The following is a 12,160-nucleotide window of genomic DNA, read 5'->3' on the forward strand; positions in this document are numbered from 1 at the left end:
CCTGAAGATCCTTGAAGAAATCATCCAATGAATCACCCTGGAAACTGTTGTGACAACTGATGATATCTCTCCATCTGAAATCTCTAACATATTAAATCTGGCTTCCACCTGCCAGTCCAAATGAATATGTTTCCAGTGTGACACATATATCAGATACACAGGAACACCTCAAACATCAACAATACATGTTGCAGTGGGTTTATGTGCCACCAAAATTTTTTTTTTTTTTTTTTTTTTTTGGGGGGGTGGGGGATTGGCAACAGAAACTTATGGTATGGAACCATGTTGGAGCAGTTCTTCAAGAACTGCTGTCTGTGGGAAGCCCACACTGGATCAGTTTGAGAAGAACCGAATTGTGTTTGAGAAGAAACAAATCCTGTGGGAAGGATGCTGGAGCAAAAGAAGAGTATGAGGAGGAAGGATTGGCAGAGACAAGGCATTATGAACTGACCACAGCTTCCATTCCTCACACCCCTGAACCATTCAGGATGAGGAGGTCAAAGAGGGGTGGGGGAAAGGTGTTTTCAGCTTGCTTTTAGTTCTCATTGGCAATAAATTAAATTAATCTTTCTCAAGCTTAGTCTGTCTTGCCCATGATGCAAATTGGTGAGTCATCTCCCTCAATCTGTGAGTTGTGTAATCATATTTTCTTCTGCTGTGAGGAGGGCGAGTAAGAAAACAATGTGATGGACACCTGGTGGCCAGCCAAGCTCAACCCACCACATAGGTATATCTGATGATAACTGAAATTGGGCTTGGATGTATAGTATTTTATTTTCTATGCTTTATTAATTACGTTCCTTAACTTTTCAGTTTACTGTCATGGAATCATTTTATCCTAGACATTAATTCATTTATAGTCTTCACTATCTAAAGACCTTAAAACTATGTATCATATTATAGAAACAAATTTTATCCAAGATCATAGTTGATATCTATCCATGCATATGCTGAACATCCCAACCACAGCTAGAGACAATTAGGCACTCTTTCATCTACCTGTTTTAGACATTTACATCAGGAGGAGATGAACTTCATCAGAATGAGAAGTGCACCTCTTTCAATTACAAAGTTATAAAGATAATTATTTAACTAGTTTAGATATGCATGGCCATATTGTACATGTGTAAATATAGGTAAGATTAATACAACAATGACGTGTTCACAAACACCTGATTTTGTAGCAAATCCATAACCTGAGTCCTGAGTATTTGACTATGCCAGTGGCTCATCTTGTCAGATTGGTTTACCCATCTGAGATTTCTGACAACTCAGCCTGGCACTTTTCAGACTAAATTTACACCAGTAGTTTTCATGTTTTAGTCACATTTTCTCTGAGTAAAGAAGGTAACATTGAACACATTTCTGTACCTTAAAGTTTAAGTGAGAAGTAAACAGACTATGAGAGATTGAACTATGCTATATGAGATGGTAGTCACTCGATCTCTGCTGATATAACAAAATCATCAGAGAAAAGAAAAGAAGAAAAGAAAAGAAACTAACAAAGTCTTTGGACAGAGAATAGATTAAGATAGAGGCCAAAACCTTCACTGTAGAAGAAAAACTGCTACCAAAAGTCCAACTCTGGATATGGGGAAAGCAGACTTCAGGCTGCTCAGGGAAATAGTAAGGTCCTCTGAGAAACTGCTTTTGGTGGTGATAGGGTCCATCAGTACTGATCACTTTTTAAGCACCACTTCTTAACAGCACAAGAGCAGGCAATTTCAAAATGTCAGAGGTCAATCAAGTGGGGCAGAAGGCCCTCTTGGGAGAGCAGGGATATTTTTTTCTAGAGATTAGGCAAAAAAGAAAATGTATGGCCACCTGAAGTGAGGTCAAGCAACATGAGAGGACTACAGTGATGTTGTTCACCATTTATGAGAGAAAATCTGTGTGGCCAATTAGTATTGAAGCTGGCCAATATCATGGGGGACAATAAAATTAATTTTTGAAATATATTTTAACAACAAAAGGAGGACCAGAGAACATCGGCCTGTTACTTGATGAGGGATCATCAAGTTTACATCCCTCACAAATAGGGATGTAAACAAAGCAGACATCCAATGCCTTCTCCACCTCTGTCTTCAACACTGATTATAGGCGTTGGGTCCCCTGGAGTCCTGAGTTTGAGGACCATGATGGCAGGAATGATAAACTACCAGACAAGTCTGAGTTTATGAGGGATTTGCAGCTCCAGCTAAATGCATGTAAATCTATGGGGCTCGATGGGATCCCAGAGTACTCACAGAGCTGGCTTATGTCTTCAGAAGACATTTCTCAATTATTTTCCAGTGGCCTTGGAAAACTTAACAGAAAGTTGGCAAATATTTCCCCAGTTTTTGAAGAAGGGCAAGAAAGAAGACTCTGGCATTACAGGTTACTCAGTCTCACTTCAAGTGCCCAGTAAAATTATGAAGATTATTCTGTGAGTTACTAAAAAACATTTGAAAGGCAATGCCGTCATTGGTCATAGCCAACACAGATTCATGAGGTGAAAGTCTTGTTTAATGAAATTAATTTTATTTTATAGCAAGGTTATCTACTTAGTTGACCAAGGGAAAACAGTGGATGTAATCTGTATATCAGCAAAGCTTTCGATAGTGTTTCTTACAGTATCATTGCAGACAAAACGTCCATCATACAATTAGACAAATACACAATACAGTGCATCCACGGTGCAACAACTGGCTGACTGTTCAGGCTCAAAGGGTTATAGTAAATGGGGTTACATCAAGCTGGCAGTCATTCATTAGTGATGTTCTGCAAGGTTCCATTTTAGGGCCAGTTCTCTTCAATGTTTTCATAAATGACCTGGATATAGGACTTGGAGGTATACTAAGTAAGTTTGTGGATGGCACTAAATTGGGAGAGATTATGACAAATTAGAGGGTTGGACAATCACTAACCACATGATATTTAACAAAAGTGCTAGATTCTGCCACATGATATTTAACAAAAGTAAGTGCTAGATTCTGCACTTCAGACAGGGTAACCCTAGATATACATGTATGTACAGACTGGGGGATGATAGGTTGGAGAACAGCCCCATGGAAAGGAATTCAGTGGTTCTGGTCAACAACAAGTTAAGCATGAGTCAACAAGTATGCACTGGTAGCCAAAGGGACAACCATATCCTGGAGTGCATGAAGCATAGCATTGGTAACTAGTCAAGAGAAGTGAATGTCCTGCTCTGCACTGATGTGGCCTCATCTCAAGTACTGTGTACAGATTTTGGCACCATGATATAAGAGACAAAAAAACTATTAGAGACTGTCTGGTACAAAGGAGAACTATGATGATAAAGAAGGTTCTAGAGAGGAGCAGCTGAAGTTATGTGGCTTGTTCAGGCTAGAGAAGAGGACACTGAGGAATGACCTAATTGAAGCCTACAGATTCCTCAGAAGGGGGAGAAGAAGGGCAGGCACAGATCTCTTCTCTCTGGTGACCAGTGAGAGGACCCAAGGGAGTGATATGAAGACATTGACGGGGAGGTTCAGGTTGGATATTAAGAAAAGGTTCTTCATGAAGAGGGTAGCTGGGAACTGGACCAGGCTCCTCAGGGAAGAGGTCATGGCACAAAGCCTTCTGGAGTTCAAGAAATGTTTGGATAATGCTCTCGGAAATGTGGTTTGAGTTTTTGGTAGTCCTATGTGAAGCCAGGAGTTGGAGTTGTGGGTCCCTTCTAACTTAGGATAGTCTGTGATTCTGTAATTCAGCATGACTGATACATTTAAATTTGGAGTTCTGCAGCTGCAGTCTAATGTATAGATGTCCTGGTTTCAGTTAGCACAGAATTAATTTTCTTCCTAGTAGCTGGTGGAATGCTGTGTTTTGGCTTAGAATGAGAAGAGTGCTGATAACACCCCGATGCTTTAATTGTTGCAGAGCAGTGCTTATACTAAGCCAAGGACATCTCAGCCTTTGCTCTGTCCTGCCAACGGGCAGGCTGGGGGGTGCAGTAAGAGCTGGGAGGGGACAGACCCAGGACAGGTGACCCAAACTAGCCAAAGGGGTATTCCATACCATCTGACGTCATGCTAAACAATATATAGGGGTGGCTAGCCGGGGGGAGGGGGCCGGACTGCTTGGGGTTAGGCTGGGCATCGGTCAGCGGGTGGTGAGCAATTGCATTGTGCATCACTTGTTTGTACATACTATTATTACTTTCGTATTATCACCATTGTATCATCATTATTATTATTGTTATTATTATTTTGTTATTTTTTTTTTCCTGTCTTATTAAACTGTCTTTATCTCAACTCACGGGCTTCACTTTCCATTTCTCTCCCCCGTCCCAGAGAGGGAGGGGGGAGGGTGAGCGAACGGCTGCGTGGTGTTTAGCTGCCGGTCGGGTTAAACCACGACAGTCTTTACGCCTACCCCTGACAGCTGAGACACTGCTTTGTACAGGTGCGAAGGAGAATAATCTCTCTTCAAGTTGGTGAACCTTTTCAGAAAGTTTCTCCCAAGTGTTCTCCTTTGGTCGGTGGGCACTGGTTGGTTCAGGTGGGGAGGACAATAGATTCTCTTCAAGTTGGTGAACCTTTTCAGAAAGTTTCTCCACAGCTGAGACGCAGGCCTGTAAGGAAGAGGAGAGACTTTCTTCGTACTGCCGGAGTTGTTTAGCCGCTTCACCCACTGTGGGTTCCTCATCCTCTTTCCAGGCCATTATTGCCAATGAGCTGGCATATGATGATGGTGCACTCCGTACAAACTTCCGCCACATGGGTCGTGTACACTTGACTTCATCTGGATCTGTGGATGTTTGTTTGAGGTCTGGATCCTCATAAATCACTTCCCGTACGGCTAATTCCCTCAGGTACTGGATTCCCTTCTCCATAGTGGTCCACTTGCCTGGTAGACATAAAATATCTTCCTTGAAGGGATACCTTTCCCTCACAGCTGAGAGGAGACGCCTCCAGAGGCTGGTGGGTCGTGCTCCATCTGCAATTGCTTTGTCAATGCCGGCGTCTCGAGCAAGGGATCCCAGCCGCTTGGCTTCCCTGCCGTCTAATTCCACACAATTGGCTCCAGAGTCCCAGCACCGGAGCAGCCAGGTGACAAGCTGCTCACCTATACAGCGACCAAAATCTTTTCGCACATCTCGTAGCTCGCGCTCGTTTAGGCTTCGGGTAGTTACTGTTGCTCTTTCGGCATCCTCATCTTCCTCCTCCTGAATCCTTGACGGCCCAGCGTCGTCATCATCTTCGTCATCTCTATACTTAGTTTTGGCAGAAGCCTTACCTGGATTGGCAGAAGACTCTCTGCGTTCTAAACGACTTGAATTTCTATACCATATTTTCACCTTCTCTACAGGGGCAGCTTGCACTGCTACTGCTCGTTTCTCTGACTTTGTTACAGGGTCTGCCACAGGGGTTGGAATGCCCTCTGCAGGGTCAACTTGCACTGCTACAGCTCGTTTCTCTGACACGGCCACAGGAGCTGGAGCGGCTACAGGAGCTGGAGTTGGAGCTGGAGCAGTTGCAGGAGCTGGGACTGGAGCAGCAGTAGGAGCTGGAGCTGGAGCGGCTTCAGGAGCTGGAGCTGGAGCGGCTTCAGGAGCTGGGACTGGAGCAGTTGCAGGAACTGGGACTGGAGTAGCGGCCGGAGCTGGAACTGGAGCGACTGCAGGAACTGGGACTGGAGCAGCTGCAGGAGCTGGAGCTGGAGCAGCTTCAGGAGCTGGGACTGGAGCAGTTGCAGGAGCTGGAGCTGGAGCGGCTGCAGGAGCTGGGACTGGAGCGGCTGCAGGAGCTGGGACTGGAGCGGCTGCAGGAGCTGGGACTGGAGCGGCTGCAGGAGCTGGGACTGGAGCGGCTGCAGAATCCACCGTAGGGGTCACAGTGGCCGTTGGATCTGTCACAGGGTTTGGAGTGGCCGCAGGGTCTGTCACTAAGTTGACAGCAGTATCAATGGCAGCTCGATAGGCATGAGCCAGGCCCCAGCACGTTACAATGATTTGTGTTACTTTGGAACTGCCAGAATCATTACACCTTTTTTTCAAGCATTCTGCCAGTTTTTGAGGATTTTGCCATTGTTCAGGGGTGAATTTCCAACACACTGGGGGTGCCAACTGCTCTAGATGCCTGCCCATATCCACCCATACTCCCTGCCACCCACAACTATACTGCCTCCAGGCAGATCTCCGGATGAGCTTCATAAGTAGTTGTTTAACTTTAAGCAGAATCTGAAGTGCATTCATGAGGCAGAACAACAAGACTATGGTATTCTGAGTATTCCAGAAATATTCAATATCTTGGAGAGCTATTGTGACAAGCTCAGGGGATAAGAGGGTGGTGAAGGAGGAAGGCAGAGTGACCCAGGAGGATACAGGGGTGGTGAAGGAGAAAGGGAGAGTAAGCAAGTAAGGAAAAATATCCTCCCCTTTCCCCTCCACAGATTGACTCTCTAATGGAGAAAAACAATAGGTATAATTGCTAATAGTTCCCAAGATGCTGTTTCCAAAGTACAGAGTCCACGATGTTACTGAGTATAAATACCAAGTTAGAGTCATGACCAGATATCTTATCGTCTCATAAGCCATTGCTATAACACTTAGTACCATAATGGTCTGAAACCAGGGCCCGGAGAGGAGAAACAACACTACAGAGAGCAAATACGGAAAATAATGTACTATAATACTCAATTTGGAAAACAGGCGCAGCAGAGTTGTGATTAAAGCAATCAGCATCATGACAAGTGACTATTAAGCAGGTCTAATCCTTACACCAATTTTAGTTTAACACACTCTGATCAGATCTGCCGTTATCTCAACCTTTCGGGCCCCACGTTGGGCGCCAAAAAGACTGTCGTGGTTTAACCCGACCGGCAGCTAAACACCACGCAGCCGTTCGCTCACCCTCCCCCCTCCCTCTCTGGGACGGGGGAGAGAAATGGAAAGTGAAGCCCGTGAGTTGAGATAAAGACAGTTTAATAAGACAGGAAAAAAAAAATAACAAAATAATAATAACAATAATAATAATGATGATACAATGGTGATAATACGAAAGTAATAATAGTATGTACAAACAAGTGATGCACAATGCAATTGCTCACCACCCGCTGACCGATGCCCAGCCTAACCCCGAGCAGTCCGGCCCCCTCCCCCCGGCTAGCCACCCCTATATATTGTTTAGCATGACGTCAGATGGTATGGAATACCCCTTTGGCTAGTTTGGGTCACCTGTCCTGGGTCTGTCCCCTCCCAGCTCTTACTGCACCCCCCAGCCTGCCCGTTGGCAGGACAGAGCAAAGGCTGAGATGTCCTTGGCTTAGTATAAGCACTGCTCTGCAACAATTAAAGCATCGGGGTGTTATCAGCACTCTTCTCATTCTAAGCCAAAACACAGCATTCCACCAGCTACTAGGAAGAAAATTAATTCTGTGCTAACTGAAACCAGGACAATATCCAAGTTAAATCAGGCTGGAGGACTATGCTAAGAATTAGAGTAGTGAATTGTTATGGAGAAAGTTTTGCCAGAATGTCGATGATATGTTAGCTATTCAGTGCAGTGGCAGTGGCATCACTTTAGCAGAAGAAAATCTAGTCAGTGCTCATCACTTAAGACAAAATATCCACAGGTGAGCAAGTGAGACTGAGCCATCTAATTTATTGGTAAACACAATCTATGGCATATTCCTTTATAGTTGCATGAAGACATATATAGATATATATGGAAAATGTATGTCTATGATAAAATGTTCTATACTTATATTAAAAAAAAAAAAAAAAGTAAGAGTAGGAGAGTATTCTTTTTTTTTATATATATATATGTATTTACTTTTGTTTCAGCTGATTTTGTTGTTGTTGTTGCAAATATTTGATATCTTTATGAAAACAAAACAAAAAAAAAAAAAAGAAGACCAGTCTCCATTAAAGTTGATCAGCTGTGAATACACATCTCTGACAGAAAGTGGTTAACTAGGTGTTTTTACCTACATACCATCTGTGGTGTACTATGTTGGAAGAATCAGGAATATAAATTAAAAAAGAAATTATCTGCAAAATCAGCTGACAAAACAAACATACAGTTTTAGCTGGTGGATCAAAGGCCTCTTTCATGACAAATAAAATTCTGCAAAGAAATGTATAGAGAATAGAAGAGAGAGGTTTTTCTACAGTTGGAAGAATTCCAAACTGATATACTACTTCATTTTCAATACCCAACTTAGATTATGTTTGCCATAATCCTCAGAAGAAAAAGATACTTCAGAGATATGGTGAAAGAAAAATGACAATGGAACTTTGAGAAAAAAGAAAAGAAAAGAAAAGAAAAGAAAAGAAAAGAAAAGAAAAGAAAAGAAAAGAAAAGAAAAGAAAAGAAAAGAAAAGAAAAGAAAAGAAAAGAAAAGAAAAGAAAAGAAAAGAAAAGAAAAGAAAAGAAAAGAAAAGAAAAAAGAAAAGGACAAAGCAAATCAAAATTACTAATATGGAGCAGGTATTTAACAGCCTTTTTGTCTGAATACTGAAGTTTATCAAAACATCAGGCTAAGTAGATGAGGAAAGTATTACAGAGAGGGGATCAAACTCTTCCTATGTGTACCTTCTCTCCTGGATATAGCACTAGTTACAGATTTAGCCTATAAACTTTAGGATTACATATGAATAAAGAAAATGAAGTTAGAACAGCTTGTAGATGCAGATAGAAAGTTTTGTGACATCTGAAATTTGAATAATGGATGATCTGATTGAGTGAAGAACTTTGAAGGAGATTGAGCAAAGTGAGTGATTAAAAATTAACACTAAAATATCTTGAAAAATGTTTGGAGGAATCAAAGTCAACAGGAAAAATAACTCTGGAAGTCTGATTTTAAGTTCTGCTACTGTTTTTAAACAAATTTCATAAATTTATGTTCTGAGATATCAGCCTGAACAAATGATATTCTCCTTCTGACCATGATCAATACCAGTTTTCAATCCCCAAACTACTCAGAAATTAGTTTACTTAGCTAGTATTTGGTTCAAACTCAGAGCTAAACCAAAATGAAAATTAAAGTAAGTTACCCTGGAAAAAGGTGAAAGAACAAGGACAGGACAAGACATGTAGACTCACAGAAATGTGTTAGAAATTTGAGAAGCTTACGGAGAACACATAAGTTTTGTGTTCTACAGTCCATCAAAAACAAAACAAAACAAAACAAATTTGAAAAATAAAAAAGCATATTATTACAAATTGAAGTATGCTAGATTTAGTATTACTATAACCAGAATCATTACTAGCATGGCTATCAATAATTAAATAAAATGGATATATTACCTCCCTCATCAGAGCATCATTTTTAAGACATATTGCAGCTAATACCTTTTTTTTTCTACCTAGTACTAAACTGCATTATATTTCAGTACAAATATTGTCACTTTCATTGGGCACTCACTGTTCCTCCATAAGCCTGTAATTTTCAAGGAATTCTGAAGTGGAATGGATTTCTGTTACAAGTGTCAGGAATATGCTTTTGGCATATGCAAGGCACGAGATGCAGAAACAGTGAAGTGACTTTTCAGTATGGTTTTCTTTTCAGTAGATAAAGTGTTTTTGTTGTTGTTTCTTGTTTATTTATTTATTTATTTATTTATTTAATTATAGATTAGTTTATAGATAGTTTATATATATATAGTTTATATATATATATAGTTTATATATATATATATATATAATCTATAAACTATATATATAGTTTATAGATTAGTTTGCAAGATGGTAGTTAAACAAAACACCTAAGGTAACTTCCAAACTTTCAAAAATAAAAGTTGGTACAGTTTTGTTTGGTTGTTTTTTATTATGTTCTATGAAATAGAGTTGAAATTTACAGTCAGAGCTCTTTTAAAGAGTGACATTACTTTCTGAGTAAAAATTTATATGTTTAAAAAAATCCACTCTAGAACTATCTTAATATAAAGCAGAACTATTGAAATGGGGGCAAGTGGAGGCTAGTAACTAGCAGAGTACCCATATCCAACGGGTCAATATTGGGTCCAGTCCTATTTAATATTTTTTCTAATGATCAGGATGATGGGGTAGAGTGCACCCTCAGCAAGTTTGTGGATGACACAAATAGCAAAATCACCAGAGAGCCATGCTGTCATCCAAACGGATCTTGACAGACTGGAGAGGAGGGCTGACTGCAATCTCATGAAGTTTTACAAGGATAAGTGCAAAGTCCTGCAACTGGGGAGGAACAACCAGTACATGCTGGGAGCCAACCAGCTGTACAGCAGCTCTGCAGAAAAGGACCTAGGAGTCTTGATATGCACTAAGGTGAATGTGAATCATCAGTGTGTTCTTGCGGCAAAGGAGGTTAACATTGGCTACATTAGGCAAAGTATCACCAGCGGGTTGAGGGAGGTGATCCTTGGGGATAGTGAAGGAAAGGAGCACCACTCCTTTGAGGAAAGGCTAAGAGAGATGGGACTACTTGGCTTAGAAAAGAGGAGGCTCAGGGGGGATCTCATCAATGTAAACCTGAAAGAAGGGTGTAGTGAAGACAGAGCCAGACTCTTTTCAATGGTGTTCAGTAATGAGACAAGAAGCAGAGGGCACAAACTAGAACACAAGAGGTTCCTTCTGAACATCAGGAAACACTTCTTCACTGTGCTGGTCACTGAGTACTGGCACAGACTGACCAGAGACATTGTATAGTCTCTGTCCTTGGTAATATTAAAAAGCTGCCTTAACATGGTCAAGTCAAATTCCACCCTACAGACAAGTGGCTGTAGGTGTCCCTGGCTGAGCAGAGAAGTTGGACCACATGACTTCCATAACTCTTTTCCAAACTGAGCCATTCTCTGAGTTCTGTGAAAATTGATTTCCAAATATAGACAATATTTAAATTACTATACACTTGAACTTTATGGTAACTAACTATAACTGAGTGAAATTAAAAACCTCCATTCTAAAAGTAAGGATTATTGTATCTCTTTCTTGATCAAGTTTTTCTATTTAATTGGAGCTCTGAGAAAGAATTATTTCCACAGAAAGTCAGTTTGTATCTTGTATCTCATATTGTGTTTTTATTCCACTATAAACAAGGATTTAAATACAAATCACTAAGTAAACCCAGATGACCAACTTTCAGGAGTTTAGGGCCAAACACTGGCCCTAAAACTATGGCCCTAAACTAAAACTATGGGAGATGGCAGACATGTTTCTTGTCTACAAGAAATAACATCTAAGGGCTTTCAGAGGTAATTTTTGTACTCATCCACCTGAACATGCTGAAACCCAGCTAATGTTGCAAAACTGATGTGACTGCTACTTCTGCAGACCAGTATAAACAGGGTCGGAAGAATAATTATGCTTTTAGAAAAAAATTAGCAAGATTTGATTTTGTTTCCCTCTTTCAGTCCTGTATACTGATGCCAACAAAGAATTGACTTGTATATCAACTATCTAGTGGTGATGCCATGCCAGCTAGAGTCAAAAGTTGTGTCTCTTCAGCCATTTGCCATTTACTTATCCTGTTCTCGGATCAAAGAACATGGCTATGTGAACTATCAGAACAAATCTGTATTCACTGTATATTTGTAAGCTCCCCAAAGAGCTTACATGAAGAGTCATGTTCTGACTGTCTTGGCTGGAAACATATTTTTCATTATGTGAAACTTTGAAAAGGTTTGTGGGAAAAAAGAAAATATGGGAAGAGCAAAGGGCTGAACAGGAACATCTTTCTTGTCTTGTGCTATAACAAACTCACTTCCAAAAAGAATGTTTATCATCTCAGTGAGCCATGTAGCAAAAAATGTTTTGTTTTACAGTTAGTGTTTCACTATCACTGAAGTTGTAGTGCTGTCAGAGAACTGTATGTTTATACAAAAGATATTTTTTTATTTTTTATTTTGATTTGATTTGATTTTTTTTTTCTTTCTGTTTCCTCAGTTTTAAAGTTCTTCCATGTTCATGGTTCAAAAGTGTTCTATGTTCAATAAGAAAAGGCAGAATTTGGGGTCTTTACAAGGTACAAAACTCTAGACAAAACTCTAAAACAGGTGTAAGAGGTTACTAACCATATACAGTTTTTGTATAATCATCTGCTTACATTAGTAGAACCTTGTAAAAAAAAAAGGTAAAAGTGTACAGATTCATTGGTTCTATACTCCTACAAAGGAAGCAGAAAGCTGTAGTAAGTGAAAAATAGAAATTTCCTTTATGTGTAGAAAAAGAAA

The sequence above is a fragment of the Aythya ferina genome (assembly GCF_964211825.1).
Source record: "Aythya ferina genome assembly, chromosome: 1".
Taxonomy (NCBI): Eukaryota; Metazoa; Chordata; class Aves; order Anseriformes; family Anatidae; genus Aythya; species Aythya ferina.